We start from the raw sequence: 18,004 nt of genomic DNA on the forward strand, positions 1-18,004 counted from the left end.
CTCAATTTAATCAAATTGGAGATCCCGTCAGACTAGAGACCACAATCCATTGAGATCCAATGCCTTACACCCAGGATCAGGACAATAATCAAACAAATGTAGTTTTCTCCAGGGTAATTCTAACTCTCCTTACCTGGAGGAAAAACCATATGCAACGGCCCCTTTTTCTATCAATGGGGTAAAATCTATGGAAACCCCATTTTCCAACTACTCAAGAGACTCAGTTTATAAAATAGTTGTTAGCTTTCATCCACTAACCCCTCAGGCAATTCCTCCTGAAAGAAAGGTTGTAGTGGGTAATATATACCATATTTTATCCCCTCAAGATTATCTGATACCAGGGAGAGATAAGAGCTTGATCTCCTTGGGTTTACAGGTAAACTTTGCCACTAGCTCAGCCATCTATTTAGTGCCCCCCAGGGACCCCTTCTTTCTTGTGGAGATGAGATGAGGTTTGTGTTGCACAACTTTTCTTTTGCTCCTACACATATACATAGGGGTGAGATACTTGGAAATCTCATACACGAGAGTGCAGGGGAACCCCTACCTAAAAGAACCATTGAAAGCACAAATATTCTGAATTGAACCCAGATTGAACCTCCAAATTGATTCACAGAAACAGGTGAGAAGGTTTCTCCAAGCTACGAGGGATAAAGCTCTGAAATCTACACTCTTGTCAGATAAATAGGTACCACAAGACCACCCACTCCTATCTTCCAAAGGCCTTGGACCTTTGTAGCAGGAGTTGGAAGGTCTTATGGAAACCCGTCCTCTTAAAGCTCAGGAATATTAACCCCTTTCCTTAGAAACATCTCTTAAGGAGGTAACAGAAATAGGACAGAACAAAACGACTAAAACATTTTTCAACCCCCTGAACAAAAAAAGGAAAACGTCCCTTTCGGTCTTGTCCGCCGCTGCCTCAGAAGAATCTGAATTCTCCCATGTAGAACAGTGCTATGTCTGTGGGGATTGGGCCCATACTCTAAGCTTTTGTCCCAAAAACCAAGAAACAGGAGAGGCATATATAGGAGAGAAGATAGACTCCTTTGAAACATCAACCCCAGAAGAGCCTTTAGCTAACTTTCTGTGGGCGGAAGGCCAGCCTTTTAGGGGAAGGGTATGTGAGCAATCCAAGGGTGTTCTCACGGATAGACACCAAGGATCTTTTGTTCTGGTGGCCAGGGAACGGCCATCGCCTGTGGTACCAGACCCTGGGGGTGGACCAGTGCGGCAGAATCACCTGGACAGGGAGCCCTTGGGGACTACAGGAGGAATTCCCTTTGGAGAGAGACGGTATTCCACCCCTTTCTGACACACCCCTACCGGACTGCCCACTCATTCTAGATAGGATATGTTAAACCCAATTTTCCCATAATTACCAGAAACCACTATGATTTCCCAACACCTCGCTCCCCCCTTTTCTATACAAACACTGAGACATAAGAAGAGAGAGATTGAGAGAATTATGATCACTGAGAAGAAACACACACAGACACAGAAGACAGACTCTTTCCTTTTAACAAAACACTGTCCTCTTAACAAGGACAGGCAAGGTCAGGCCTCCCTTGACAATCAGTCTCACCTGAGCGCTATTAAGCCTCCCCTCACTATAAAAGGCAGAGCTCACAGGCACACTCTGAGCGAGCTTGGGATGCTGGATGGTGCACAGAGGCTGAGAGGAGAGAATTTGAACTGGAGAGACCCTGGAAGGCCTGGAGGAAGAAGGCCTGCATGACTGCTGGGCCTGTGAGTACAGGGGAGGCTGCCGAGTGGAAAGGGAACTGCACGTCCAGGGAGCCAAATCAGGGGCGGCTGGCGTTACTTGACAGTGTCCACACCAGAGCTCCTCCCCTGGGCAAAACAGGCAAGCCAATGCCCTTGAGGGGCAGGTGGCGAGACCCTGACCTCAACAAGCATCGCTATAGACTCCTGCAGCTCCCAAAACTTCCAGAGTGCCAAAAGGGGGAGCTAGCGAATTGGGAACAAAATCGGAATGAATGATTCTGGGACTGGAAGTCCAAAGATATTTATTTTGTGAACTTTTGAAGGATTCCAAGCCTGTCTGATGGAGACCCATCTGTGAACTTTTGAAGGGGTCCAAGCCCAACTGATGGAGATCCATCTGTGAACCTTTGGAAGGGGTCCAAGCCTGACTGAGGGAGACCCATCTGTGAACTTTTAAGAAGGGTCCGACCCCTCTGTGACCTTTGGAGTGGGTCCGTGCCTGACTGAGGGAGACCCATCTGTGAACTTTGGCGGGGGTCCGAGCCCAACTGAGGGAGACCCCTGGAGAAAACCAAGAAAGACGAACACAGCCGGTGAGTTGGCAAGCGACCTGAGAGACCGGGATGTGTTAAAGATTGAAGTGGCAGACGTGTGAATGAACTTTGAAGTAAACATATAGCTGTGAAATCAGCGGTGCTAAGTAACGGAGTGGTCCAGTAAAAGGAAGTAGCCCATTCGAAAGTCTCTGTGAAACGTGCATTGTTTGCAACGAGACACCAAATGAACTGTTAGTCAAAGTGCTCCTGCAGAGGTCTGTAAAGCAAGCCACGCGCATTTAAAAATCTGCAACATCCGAAAGTGATCTGAGCCCGACTGAGGGAGACCCGAAGTGTAATAAGCGTGGGGAAGGGAGCCCCTTTGCAAGTCATGTTGAACATTGTTTGACGAGTTCTAAGCCCGACAGAGGGGGACTTAGGTGAATTTCGTGTGAGATCTGTTCCCAACAGAGGGGGGTCAGTGTGAACTTTTGTTCTTTAAAAGGTCCGAGCCCGATAGAGGGAGACCTACCTGAGCTTTGCGTTTTGAAACGGTCCGAGCCCGACTGAGGGAGACCTGCGTGAACCTTTTGTTGAACTATATATTGGAGCTGCAAAGAAAGGCTTTAGCATGGAAGGCCAGGTGGGCCTCAATCCACATTTTAAATTGCCTGTAATTTTGAAGAACCTCAACCAGACTGTGTCATCCTGTCTACCGGGGCCGCCTTTCCCCGTGCTGTGGAGGAGAGCTGACTCTGCCACATTGATTCTTTATAGTTTTGCACATTATTCCTTTTGCATACACATTTTTCCACACACAATTTGTTATATTAGGGTAAGGGCTGGCGTTAGGTTTTGTTAGCATAGGCCATCTTGTTTTGACAGACTCAGCTAGGACTGTGTTATTTATCATTTGATAGTTGAGCGTGCTCCCCTCCTAGATGTAGGGCAAGATAGACATTCTTCCAACCCCACACGTATCTTTTGTGTCTGTCTTGCTTTTGATACCATGCTTCCCTTAGAGTCCGTACAATTTGATCAATTCTATAATCTACCATAATTGACTTGCATTGGATTGCTGCTGTTGATAACCTATCACTCAGTAATCTATACATATCTAATGGCTCTAGTACTCAGGATCACCATTCTCTTTTCTGCTATATTCTACAACCAGTTGGCAGTCCAGATGTATCTTGAGCACAGCAGTATTAGCATTCACATTTATCTTACAGCGTGTCATTTCTATACTACCAAATCAGATAATTAGCTTGATATTATAATGTACTATAATATAATGTATGCAACCTTAATTTTCTCCACCATTTAAATGCTTCTTTATTTTCCCAGCAATATCTATTTCTTCAGTTTCTCACACATCTCTCCCCACTCTCGCTCATTCTGTTTCTTACGTCTACTATTCCCTTCACTTAGTCTACTTGTAATCTTGGTATTATTTTTGACTCATCTCTGAAAGAACCAACAATAAAAGAACCACACACCCAGAGCCAAACAGAAACCAACTAACAACCCCCTCCTTTTTTCGACACCTGCATACCTCTCACGTACTACACATGTCCAAAAGGGCCATCAAAACTACACTAAAAACACACACAAACCACACACCCACTGCTAATCACGCCACAAGACCAAACAGTTGCAAACAACAAATAACCCAGACACTGAACGCTACCCCTCTGGACACAACAAGCCCAGTGCACACAACAAAGCACACCCAAAAAGCTGGCACACACAGATGCCAGTTTCTCTTGGTTCTGCAAGCATGAACAGAAGGGCACAACTGCAAGCATGAACAGAAGGGTATAAATCATGATAACGTAGCATAACACTCTATAGCATCGTGGATTGAAACACTTGTGTATAGGCGCGTTCTAAATGCCATATCATATTATCATATCATATCTCACCCCTTTCTGTCTTTTCTTTCCAAGCTACTGAACTTCTCAATTCTTCACTTTTTCTACTCTTGACAACTGTTCCACCTTACTATTTGGCCTTCCTCTTTTTCGTCTTGCTCCACTGCAATCTGTTTATAACGCAGCTGCTCGTATTCTCTTGTGTTTCTTCTCGCACCTCCCTATCTTCTATTCTGTAGTCTGTTTCTTAGCTACCTTTTGATGCACGCGTGGGCTTTCATTTTTGATCTGTTGTCTTTAAATGTATTTCCGGACTAGCCCACTCCACCTTGCTTCCCCGATCTCCATCTATGTTCTTGCTTATGCTCTGAATCACTTTATCGTCTCCAGTTCTGAAGGCCCCTTGTGCTGAATGCCGTTTTCTCTCCTTCTCTATGCTCGCACCTAAGCACTGAGACGCTTAACCACTAGATCTTCCCCCACTCTTTCTTTATTTCGTTCCTCACTTAAATCGTATCTTCTTTCTCGTTATCAGTAATTATTTAGTCATTTTACTCTATTTGTAGTGTCTTTCTATGTGAAGCGCTTTGGCAAATGCGCTATACAAATCAATACATACAAATCCATTGTTAACTGCTCTAGAAAGTTGTAGGTGATTACATCAAAAAACAAATTGTTGAATTGAAAAAATAAGGAAAATGTAATAATCTAATATAGATTGAATAAAATGCATCTCACCAAAAAAGAAACCACAGAATGTTTAAAACATTCAATATGTAACACTGCAATTTTTCTCATTAACGTACTCTTGATAAATATATTCCTTGCGATAAACAGGGGTACAGCCGCCCGTCTTTAAAGTAAGATACTGGAGTTTCAGGTCAGTTCATGGAAGGAGATGTACGTTTCTGCTGCTCTGTTCAAGCCTGCTTTTATCTCACGTAATCCTGTGCATTTAAATTAAACTGATCCTTAAATTATGCCTCTGATCCTTAAGCCACCTGATCTTTAAATGAGCATCTGAGGATTCAAGAAATTGCATTGAGTGCTGGATGTGAAAACCAACGCTGTTTAAAGTCCCCTGCCTGGGAATTCTTTCTTTAGTGGTTCTGCGCCATGTCGCTACCGCGAGACGTGAAGAAGACGTCATTGTCCCCTAGGGCAGCAGCCAGGCCTTTGTTTCCCTTGCATTGCAACCCAGACAAAGTTGTAGAGCAAAGGAAATCAGAGAGCAGAAGATACAATGATTGGCATCAGCCATTATCACTTGCTTCAAAGAGTAATCCACAAAGCCTACTACTGTCGGACAGGAAAGAGATTGAGAAGCGCTAATCCTAAAAGAATCCCAAAAAATGATAAATCACGCAAGATGACGACCATACGTAGAATCTGCTGGGACGGAAAGAGAAATGACCAGGATTAAAAGAATGCTAGGAAACCTGAAAAAGATAGACTTTCCCCAGAAGTCTGCTCAAAAAAATATCTACGACTCTCCTTCAGGATCAACTGCTGCAATGGGTTCGGCACACAAGACAAGATTAACCAAGAGGTTACAGCTGTAAAATGCAAGTGCAAATCGTGTGCCAGGCTACAAATCTGCATGGAAATGTATCTGATGATTCACAGCATTTCAGGGAACCTGGCCATGCAAAAGTTGAATTTTCCTTTGCATTCAAAATAGTGGACGACAGGAGCGAGGAAGTGTTCCTGTGTTTGCTTTGTACCAATTCCATTTCTGGTTCATGCCTGTCGGGACACGAGGGAATTTAGGACCGTGGTAAATGGGTGCAGATTGTTTGCCCCATTCCTTCCTGCGATTTGCTCCTTTGTGAAAGTAAATCTCATTTGCATTGCCCCCACTATCCACCACTTCAATATTCCCATTTTGTACATCCATGGGAGCAGTTGTTTTAAGTTCTCTTACTGTCTATGCCAAGTTCGTGCCACACACTCGCACTGTGAGCATGCATGAGTTACACAAACACAGAGTGACTTCTGCACACACAGAGTTTGCATCTCGTGTGAATTTTGTGCTTGCACAGTTTTACTTTTTATGGGCTTGAAAAACCAGAAGAAAGGTTTGTGAAATTGACCTCAAGAATCTGATCCTGCAGCAAAAACCAGAGAAGAGATGAACGAGTGAGCAAGGCAGATCTCGGAAAACTTGTAGGGTTGAATTGCCAACCCTTTGAATAGTCTAATTCAGTCTTGTTTCCAGGATAGACACAACGAATGTGTATAAGTCATTATTTGCATATTTGGTGGCGGATCTGGAAACCCAACTCGGTTTTACTCTCTTTGGGTTGATAGGATCAGTCCCAGGTGTGGCTGGTCACTGGCTGGACTCCCCTTTTTAGCCTGAAAGTAGCCAATGGAAGAGCAAGAAAAAAAATTGAGGATGAAGTCGAACTATAGGAAGGGAAGGTGACCTATTCTCTGATCAGGTGAACGGGTCAAAAGCCGAATCCCCTCACTATTCATTCACCATTTCCATCTAGCAAGAAAATACCACACCTAGTTGTTTTGGAATACTTCTGTTTGTAATCAATAACATACAATTGCTGATGGTTTTAAGGCTGAACATCATACGTTACAAAGTAAAGCAAAATCAAATTGCACAAAAACACAAACGCAAGTAAACATTCTTGCATATACAACTATATAGATGCAAGAATGTTTACTTACGTTTGTTTAGATGGAAATGGTGAATGAATAGTGAGGGGATCCGGCTTTTGGCCCGTTCACCTGTTTTGTTGTTAACTATTGATCCCTCCTGGGCAGAAAAGGGTTTTTTCCAGGAGCCCTTTTTTATAATCTATTCTCTGATCATATAGCAACACTGTGATCCCTTCCCTAAATCCATAATCCTTCTTACCGAAGGTGAGCCAGTCGTATTTTAGGCACAGCTCCTTTGTTGGTGTTTTTGAAGTTGTCATAGTTTGCCTTTAGAAGCGACCTATGTGACTACCAGCTTCCTTACAATCTTCAAGAGAGATCACACGGTGATCTTTGCCACCTAACCCAAGATGCCAAATTGATTAACAAACTGTGCAGACCATAGTCTGCTTAGAATAGACGCTAAGCATTGTGAATACGTTTGGAAACGTCAATACTAACGCTTTCTGGTATAGGTTAGTTTTTGGAACGCGTGCATGCTTAATTATCACAGTAGTCGAATAGTCCACAATTTTAAATAATTGATTTTGCTTGAAATGAGGACACAGAATGAACTGATTTCATATGAGAATTTTATATATTTATTATTTATAATGGTGCACGCTCTGCTGTTAAACAGAAACACATAAATAAATAAATAATCAAGCACATAATAAATGACTGATAAGCAGATAAATAAATAAATACATATTACAATCCTCCGACTTCAGTACAAACCACTAAGACATTGTCAAGTTCTGCCTCAATGTACATGCCGGTGGATTCAATATGTGTGAGTCTTGTTTTAAAGCTACACCTTTGGCAAATGTGAACATTGTAAGCATTTCAGATGGTGCAGTGGTGGATGCGCTGTAAAAAAAAAAAAAACTCTGTGCATGACTGCACGTTTAAGAACATCATAATCATGTATTTCATTGATTTAATATATAACACAGGCCCAGCTTCCAGTAGTTTTACTGAGAACATTAATTTATTAATTTACCACTTTATTCGGAAATATTACATTTCCATCAAAGTGCACAATCATAGATATATAGAACACAGAGAAAAAACAAATTAAAATTAAATTAAAATAATCTCATATAACAAAAGATGTCAATTAATTATTGTATCGATTTCATGAACCTGTAACTTGAAAACCAAGCACTGTCTAAAAAAATGTGCAACATTTAAAATCCCATCTGGATATCCTGGAGTTTTCAAAAAGTACATGCCCAATTCGTTCCCTTTTTAAGAGTGGTACAATCCACCCCCCTCTGCAGCTCCTGCACAGGGCACAATAACGCAAAGTGCACAAGAGTTTCAATGGGCCTCATTATGAGTCCGGCAGTAACCGAGGCGGTAAAACCACCTGGTTAGCGCCGGACTCGTATTACCATTCCGCCTCCGTGATTCCCGGAATTACCGGGGCATTACAACCCCGGTGAGCCGGGAATTCCGGTGGCGGAATGGTGTAAATCCCCATTCCCATTGAGTCCTGCTGGACTCAATGGGAATGGGCATCATGGAAACACCGGCAGCATCTCGTGAAGGTGCTGTATTCCCTCGTCCGCCTGCAGGCGGGCGGTGTTAAACCCGCCAGGTCAGACCTGGCGGGATTGACGCCTCCGCCTGCAGGAGTCGTGATCACCCGGTATGGAAACAACGGGGGCGGCGGGTTTACCGCCACCGTTGTTTCTATACCGGATGAGTTGTAATGAGACTCAATGTCTTTTTAAAAAAAATTGGCACTGTCCTGTGTGACTCCTCTGTCATTTGACAGTCATAGGAGCCAGAGGCATATGGTTCAAGCGGAACTCTAAGAACAATATACCTTTACTGGGTCCGCAATTACATTAACATATAACTCTGGTGCAAAATTGATCTCCTAGTACAAGAATTCAACAGTGTTAACGCCTGCCCAAGATCCATTTAAAAGGCGTGTCTTCTTTGGAGCAACACCTCCTGGAGCGTGATGTGCGTGACGTGCGTCAACAGTATGATTTGCGGGGTCAGGTTGAGACTGGACGAATGGATTGCATGTACAAGGATGTAAAGAGGGGAGGGGCAGATACCGAACATGTAATTGGAGCAATAGTGGACAACACAAGGTACAGTTTCGAGACGATTTATGAACGCGGTTTCACAGCAGGTTGCGAGCTGCAAAGTCAACTCACTTTCTAATCCATGTCTTACTGCCACCCGTGGCCAGCAGCAAGCACTTCGGTGCATATTTAGGTGTTGTGTGGGCACCGAGGGCCTCACGGCAGCCATGTGCACAGTGGTTGCCGAGTTAACCAGTGGAGGGTTGGGTCAGCCCATTGTGGGGGGTTCTCGCTAGGTCCACATTAACAGTGATGACCCGTGCCCGGACTTCAGGGTCTGTCAAAGTCGGTTGTACATTCATTTAATTGCTTCAGAGGTGGAAGTGTAAAAACCCACATATGGAAGATACGCATACATTATTATAAGGGGGCACAGAAATGCCTGAAGTGGACTCACGCGGCCCCTACACTCATTACGCCTTCCCCGTGTCTGGCACGCAGCTGGGCAGGGCAGGTGCAGGTCGTGTGTGCCAAACAGGTCGTGTGTGCCAAAGAAAGAGCACATCCCTGTGTAGAGTGCTCTGTCAACCAGCGATGCTCTGAGAGAAGGCCCCTGCCTTGTTCCTGGCAGGGCCATCTTAAGCACTTTTGGGGCCCCGCCTCGGGCACAGACAATTTGGGGCCCCCCTCCACCAAACCAAACAAATTAAGTGATCAAGAATATCTGCCCCACCCTGCGCCACAATCACAACCCATAGGTTGATATGCTGCCTCACAGCATTACAAATAAGGATGTTTACTCCCTTTAAGTCCCCTTACCCTCTTCATTCTTGCTCTAATCAGAATGATAAACAAGTACCATTTGAAGGCCAACATTATCAGTCTACGAAGAGGTAACTTCTGTTCTAGCATAGATTCAGGAGACTTTTCGTAAAAGGTACATGTAACGCAGAATAGCCAGAGATCTCACATTTGCTGCCCCACAGAATGCAAACGTGCTCAAGCATGGATAGAGCAGACCAACTGGAAGGAAGGAAAAAGCTACCCATAGCATAGCATGGATAGTGAATGCAGACTAGAAGCTACCAGGAAGGTGTCTGTATCCAGACAGACTGAGATTATAAGTGGGACATGGTTTTCAAATAGTGTTGCCATTAGAGATCAAAAGAATAACGTGCCTGTGGAGTGCAATATATCAATACTCGGTATTATAGTGGAAGCAACGCTATAGCCAGTGAAACCATGAGTGAGGCTGTTTTGAAGATCTGAAGGGCTGACAATTGTGAACGTTTTAGGGGCTGGCGATTTCGAGATGCTAGGCAATACAAGATTAAATTAGATGCACAGCATTACACACACTGGTTAAGGGTTAAATCTGGGATGTGCGCCAACTCTGCAATTTCTGCATTTGAACACTTTAATTACCAGTTCTTACCATGAACTATAATAATCTCATTTTATAAAAACTGACTTTGAAAGTACACCAATCACATCACCAAACATGACAATTTTTAAAAACAAAATATTATAGAAGGGTGTAACACAGAATGATTCTAGCTTAATTCTCTCCATCATCAAGAGAAGTATATAAGTACCAGCATACCAATCAGTGTGATTTAACAGATTTCATCTGGGTTGGTCTTGTATGTTAAAGCTTTACATAGTTCCAAAACACTGGCTTGTGAAATTGTAATTTATAAACGTGCAGAAAACCTTTGCCTTTTACAAAAATGCAAAGCAGTTTTTGTGTCAAACGAGCAGACTTTAAAATATGCTTGCCCGATTCCTGCACCATCCGGTCCTCTCCCTTCTGTCTACCACCCCTTCCACTCAAATGGCCTACACAAGAAGAAAGATCAAGCAATGGGCTAAACGAGGCCACCAGCATTGGAGGAGGCAAACTTCACAGAAGACAGTAAAGTAATGTAAGAGATATTAGATGATTTGACCAGGATCACTGTATTGTCTGCTGACAAAGCCGGGATACAAGCATGAATGCTTTGGTTCCAAATTCTGAGACTTATTAATCTCTTGGACTAATAGTTTATGCTCATCATTGGAGGTGATTGCCTAGGTTTTACAACACCCCATCTGAACAAACCAATTTCTAGACCTTCACCATAAGGATGACATGTTCGTTTTTATAGCAACCCCTATCTGGTGCAGGCACATTGCTGATAATAGCACCTGTTGTGCTGCAAGACCAAGTGCATACACAGGCGGGTTTATAAACTTCAGACTTAGGAAAGGCTCACCCAGCCTTACAGGAATGTGCTATTCTAATCTTGCAAAGGAACACATATCTCTGCAATGAGTGCTTAACACACTGAGCTAACTTCTGAACCATTGTGGCACTCAGTTTACCAATATGCATTTCAAATGTGGCTATTCCACATGATCAACATAATTACCACAGGAAGGAAAGACTGCTACAGGAGTTGTGCCGCAAGGAACAACTTCACAAACTATATATACCACAGTGAACACAGAGAGCCTCACATGATGAATTGATCGAGGCAGAATGTACTTGCCAAAAGAGGTAGGAAATAGGTTTAGAGCCTCAGCACCATGCCATAAAATACCCTGATGTGTGCTAAAACAAAGGAATCTTACTACTTTAGATCAGGCAGCCTTGTGGTGCCCCCTCCAAGGCGGAGGCCCTGGGCAAGTGCCCCATTTGCCCTCCCATGAAAAACGTCTCTGGCTCCTGGCATGCTACCAGTCCGCTTTTTGTTTTGGTTCTGGGGGCAGGAAGCCATTGTTTGGTCAGATCCCATTTTGTCAACGCAGCCCTGGTAGAATGTAGGATTTGTTCACACGTGCATGTACCATTGGCGCATGCACAGTGCCGGCCCTAAGATCTGTAGGGCCCTGTGTGTCAAAAGATATGTGCGGCCCAGAGGTGGACTGGGGTTTACAATTGTCTCAGGTACCAATGAAAAAGTGGCCCACAGTTGCAAATGGCAATTCATTCCTTTTGTGACATACTTTTTGAATAGTACCTAAAATACTTATTCAGCAACAATGGTCAAAACTACTAGCCACATGCTGAAGTAGGCTAAAAATGTGGCCCACTTTGACACAAAAACCTTTCCCATGCTAGCATTTTGTGTTATTTTGGTTCGTGCAATGCCCTATTTGCCGGTCCGAGCCTGTGTCGGCCCTTATTTGTATGTTCAATGACGTCACAGAATGCGTCTGTACTACTCGATGTGTACATGTCTACTCCACAATACAAGCGTGGATGGCTACTAACGGCCTCTCTCTGAACGGGGACAAGACCGAATTCCTCATTCTAGGCCAGAAATCCACACTCTCCAACCTCAACCCGCTGTTCCTCAATTTCAACATAGATAACTGTGTCATCCCAGTACTATCTTCAGTCAAAACACTGGGGGTTCACATAGACGCTACTCTATGGACAAACAAGTCAGCACCATAGTCTCGGCCTCTGCACTGAGTACTAAACTCATCAACGCAATAAAACTGTTCCTAACTAAGGATAATTGCCTCTCCATCGCCAGAGCTACCATAGGAGCCAAACTAGATTACTGTAATGCGCTCCTAGCCGGCACCTCCCAAAAAACCTATCCAGGCTCCAAACAACTCAAGACAATGCTCTTAGAGCAGCCCTCGGCATACCGAAAAGAGACCACATCACACAAGCCAGGAAGACAGCCCTCTGGCTCCGAGTCAAGGATCGCATCACCTTCAAAATTCTCACTACCACCCATAAATGCTTCAACCTCTCAGCACCCTCATACCTATCTGACACCCTATGTAGATCTCAATCCACCAGACCGACCAGACTACAATACACCAATCAACTAACGATACCTCGCATCAATAGGACTAAGGCAGGAGGCACAGCCTTCCCCTTCCTCGCACCTAAGCTGTGGAACTCTCTCCCCACTGACCTCAGAGCCGAAACATCTCTCTTCTCCTTCCGCAAAAAACTCAAAATTGCCCTCTTTACCTAACCCTGCTCTCCTAGTTACCTGTCCCTCAATGTATGTAAGTACGTAACAATGTACGTATGTAACAAAAGAATAATATCATTCAATGTAACTCCGACGGACTTGAATTGTATGTAACTAAGTATAAGCAGCACTGTAACAAGCGCCACGATGCCTTCGGTCTGCTGTGTGCTCAACAAATGCGAATAAATACATGAATACATGTAAAGTTTCATAAGAGGAAGTTGCCAGGAGTAGATGCAGTGCAAACAACTGTGATTGTGTGCTGCTAACAGAAGCAAACTGCTGTGTTTAAAGCAATTTCTTGATTGCTTTTATTTGTTTGCTGTGTATATTGAGCATATCGTCCAAAGTATAAATATGTATAATAATTATACTTATGCTTTTCTTTCAGAATTACAAGTGCGGATAGTTTTGAATGGCAAAAGAAATGAAACTCAAAGCAATGCTCTGATTATTTTAAGCTAAGCACCCACAGAATGTCTCCTGCTGTGACGGCAGATGTCAGGCATGTCAGGGCAGGGGTTGGGGGCGGGGCACACAGGACAAAGTGGTCCTACTGCTGGACTGCATTAAAGCAGGATTGAAGCAGACCCTGTTTATTAGAACGCCAGGTAGACAGTGAGAGTAGGCAGTTTCAAAGGACTTTTGTGTTAACAAAATAAGACCTCAAAAACTTGGGGTGGGGGTCACATTGATCTACATACGGAAGTGAACACACATCTTAAAGGGAAATGAAATCTGCAAATCGAATTCAATTGGCCCTTCTTAATAGAAGAATGTTGACAAATGAACATTGGCCCCTAAGAAAAATGAATCATGACCACCCAGAAAATAAGCAGAGAGAGAAGATTGTCCTACAACTTTGCTAGCAAAGTACAAAAGGTGCACAAGTGTTAAACCCAACAATCTATATTGAAATATTCCTGCAAAGCAAAATCCCAAATACAAGACATGCTTTGATGTCACTTTCATGTGGTCATGTGGGTGCCTGCACGGGGAATGTGCCGACCTGGCAGAACAGATGAGCAAACAACATTTATTTTATAATGCCAACCTTAAAAACACGTGTTCCCTTCACTTGGCCCTTGAAAGTCAGTGCAGGGCCAGGGAAAACAAGCTCTCCCGTCTCCACGCCAGCACTCCCTCTTCCCACATTCCTAACTAATGATCATGACCGACATGCCTCCCCACGTGTTCCCTCCTCAGCCCCAAGTTTAACTTTCAACAATGCCCTGTTCTATAAAGATGACTTGAAAAGTACACAGAGAAGTATCTAAATTGTTATAGAAACATGTTAAGCAAAAAGTTTGATTGTGGAGTTAGTTTCCCTGATCTTGAATGGAAGACTACTAATACCAGAATGTAATTTAGCAGACGGCTAAAAAAAAGTCCCTTTGGGGTTCAAGACATATAGCCAGAACAAAAATGTGTGAAAAGGTTAGATGGTTGTTTTTCATTGTTTGGCAAATGCAGGCTTCATAAAGGATCAGAGGAAAAAAGTGTGACTTTCAATAAAGACAAATATATTTTTGGTGTGTCAAATAAAAACACATGAATATTAGGGAGATATTTTTAAAACTCTGTGTGACATAGTTTAATTGTTATGGATGAAGGAATTGATTTACATGGCCAAATGGTGCTTTGTGTGTGTTTAGAATAAAAAATACACCTCTTTGTGTTCATTCAACAAAAAAGTTAAGGACATCTTTCCCAAAGCAATGGCTACTTAAATTAACGAAAATCAAAACAAATGATTAGTTGTATTTGTGAAGCCCACTCAGATCTGGCCTGCAGCATCCAAAGCTCCAGGGCAGCCGACGTGGGAAGGACAGTTATTTTTCTCTAGAGAGACCAGAAGATGTCAGGCGATGGGCAACACGGCCTCGCTGGGACAGAAAAAAAGCATCGGGCCTGGATACAGTGCAGTCCCCTTGAAAACAAAGGGCCCGATTCATAGAAAAGTGTGCATTGATCCCACAAAGTCCCCGCGCCGAGAACGGCTTTCCACCTCCCTGCGCACAGGAAATGTTGTGCACGCTCTGCGTATTCATGAAATGCTCACCGCAAAGTAACCCAATGCACAGGTTGTGGCCAGAACGCCCCTGACTCTCCCCCACGCAAAGGGAATCCTGACACATACACCTACCTTTACGGTCACCCGTAACTATCTACAGCACCCCATCAGCATGCATACCATTTTCCATAACTCAAGTAAATGTTCAATCAATCTGCGTATGAACCCCGTAAACTGCGGCTTCACCCTGCTACTCTGCGTATGCGCACCCCTAACTACGAACAGCACCCCAACTGAATGCAAGCACCCCCAAATCCCCGATCGGACCATACCTTTGCGCAGTGATTCCTGTGCACTTGGCGCCTTCTGCCTGCCTCCAGGTGATGGTGTGCTTGGGAGCTTTACGTGCTGATTCCCCCAATGAGATGTTGCATTGTCAGATCCACGAATACGCTTGGTTTCTCGCAGTGATGGGCGTGCAATTTCCTTGCGCAGGCCGTTCCCGCAACACGCCCATGTTATGTCTTGTTCTTCCTCATTCTGCCTGGATAATGGGTATTATGCATGTTCCGCCCCCTATTTAATTCTCTGTGCAGGCCAGTCCCACCCTCTGCGTGGAGCCTCACGCAAGGCGCTCGACTGCTCGCAGTGGCATGCCTGTCCTGCGCAAAGTCCACGCAAGTCACAGAAAAGTCCTGCAAAGTCGATTCCATGAATCGACAAAAGGGGGTTTCAAGCGCAGAATGGCCCGCAAAGTCCCTAATTTCCCCGCAAATAATTCCATGAATCGGGCTGAAAGTTAATTACTTGATTTACAAGTGGCAACTGGTGGCTGCGTCCGGTGCTCCATGATCAGGCGGCCCTGGGCGACGACACAGATGGCCCATAAATAGGACTAGCCCTGCGCATGCCCATGAGGAAAAATCTTAATGAATCGGTTCTTTGGTTTTAACACATTTACATTACGTGGCACATGTTTCCATTTAGGGCACAGGGAATTAAAATGATGCTCTCAGATCATTGCAGTTAGCATATGACCATGCTGTAGCATGGGAGCTCATGTATTATTTGTATTTTCTGTACGTGAGTAATGATAGATCCTTGATCCTATTAAGGCCTTCGGGCGACCGCTGTGTGGTTCTGTTTATTTTCTCATTGGAGATTTATTTCAACATCTTCACACTGAGAACAATACCTTCAATTAGTCACAACCAGTTCTATAGCTGCTTTAAGAAATTGAACGACTTTTGTGTTGATTTGCAAACTGAAGCATTTTTATTTTTATGTAATGGTTATTTAGAAGGCGCTTGTACAACGATACAATGTTTCAAAGCGCCAAATCCATTTGCTAAATCCTATGCAAATTAATTGCATATAGACCATTCCGCTGTTCTATATTTCTGTACATGTCCCCCTAAGAAGCAGTACACATCTTGTTTCACATAGGTCACAGGATGAGGTATACAACTAAAATGCAGCCATGTGAAGCAGGTTTGCACAAGTGCTTTCTTAACCATGTTTCATGAGAGATAGTATTTTTCAAAACCCTTTTGGACGAGCAGAAAATCTACGGTAATCCAGTGGGTGGGTGTTTGCATTAAGCACATAAACATCTTCACTCATTATAGCTGAGTGTTTTGCACACAAGCATACATTTCCTCAAAACTGCAAGAAATGAACGTAAATAAATAATTATTGTGCCATCCTACTTTTTCTCAGTGAAAATCATAAACGGCATTCAGTGAATTCACTGCTGGACCGGACCATCAGCACACTGCTGCCTCAGGGGCTTAGCAAAAAAATGTGCGAGCCATGCTGAGTGCAGGGCCGTGCTACACTCCATGCCAGCCTGGACCACCACACATGTGCAGTGTGCCAGTGTCCAGTGATAAAGTCACCTGGGAAAGGGCCGTCATGGGGGCGACATTTCCCAAAAAATGCACCCTATGTAAACTCAAACACTTTCCTCAGATATTCTCCGATTAGAGTTTTTAATATAAAATGATGCCCCTTCACAAGTCTTTACATAGCATTTAGCTAAGAGAATGAAACCATATTGATCTACAAATCTACAAATAAAATAACAATACAATACAATACAATTGAAACAGCTCTTCTTACTTCACTGACTGGGAGAATTTGCCTTTAATGTTATTTAACCTAAGTTTATCAGTGAAGGCTAGGCGGCTAAAACATGCACGCTACACGGACCCAGTCTTTTCTTGGAATGACTGACAAAAAAAAACCACAAACACATTTCCATTTTGATTTACACAGCGAGACTGACAAATGCAACCCCTTTTTGAACATTACTAAGAGAACAGGGTTTTAATTGCAAATAGGGATTAGTTTAGGGCTAAGAAAATGCATTTTTATTATTATAGTCGAACAAAATCTTTCACCTACTGCAGAAACATGGGGGCAGTGCCTGGCTCCTGATGCCTGATACCCAAATATAGAAGCCCACACTGTGTTTGGCCATCAATATTGCGCAAAGTAATGACACCATAAGAAAAGATGTTCCTACAAGTCTGCCACCATCATTACATTCCTAGAGAAACCCAACTTGGATACAAACTGTCCAGCAAACTTCTGCCCTGTCTGTCTTCTACCTCACTACTCCAAAATTCTCCAGTGTGTTGTTTTCATGCGACTCACTGAATTCTTTGATACACACAACCTTCAAGATCCTGTTCAATCGTGTTTCGAACCTTTCCACTTGACCAAAACAGCCCCACTCAATGTCAGCAACTACATCTCTTCTGCCCGTCAAGCCAACCTTTCTACCATTCTTATTCTTTTGACCTCTCGACTGCCTTCGATACTGTCACCCATTCTGACCTGCTCTCAATTCTATCCCTCCTTGACATCAGAGACAAGGCTCTAGCTTGGTTTGCCTCCTATTTGTCTCCTAGACACTTTGTGGTGTCCTGGAACACCCTCATCTCCCCACCCACCCCTCTTACTGTTGGAGTACCCTAGGGATCCGTCCCGCGTCCTCTTCTCTTTACCCTATAAACTTCGGCTCTTGGTGCCCTTATCTCAGACATTGGCTTCTCTTATCAGCTCTTCACGGGTGACACTCAACCTTTCTTCTCCTTTCCCACTCTATCTGATAAACTCCTTCCTAAAATCTCTGTCTGTCCGCAATCAAATATTGGATGGCTACTCTCTC

The 18,004-nt window shown here is 43.7% G+C and overlaps 1 protein-coding gene across 1 annotated transcript in view; it reads left to right on the forward strand.

The window, feature by feature from the left end:
- The window catches only part of LOC138467625 (formin-2-like), a 629,879-nt gene that overhangs the window by 38,940 nt on the left and 572,935 nt on the right, over positions 1-18,004 (forward strand). The window lies entirely within an intron of this gene.

The sequence above is a fragment of the Ambystoma mexicanum genome, chromosome 4q, assembly GCF_040938575.1.
Source record: "Ambystoma mexicanum isolate Mex_15411 chromosome 4q, UKY_AmexF1_1, whole genome shotgun sequence".
Taxonomy (NCBI): domain Eukaryota; kingdom Metazoa; phylum Chordata; class Amphibia; order Caudata; family Ambystomatidae; genus Ambystoma; species Ambystoma mexicanum.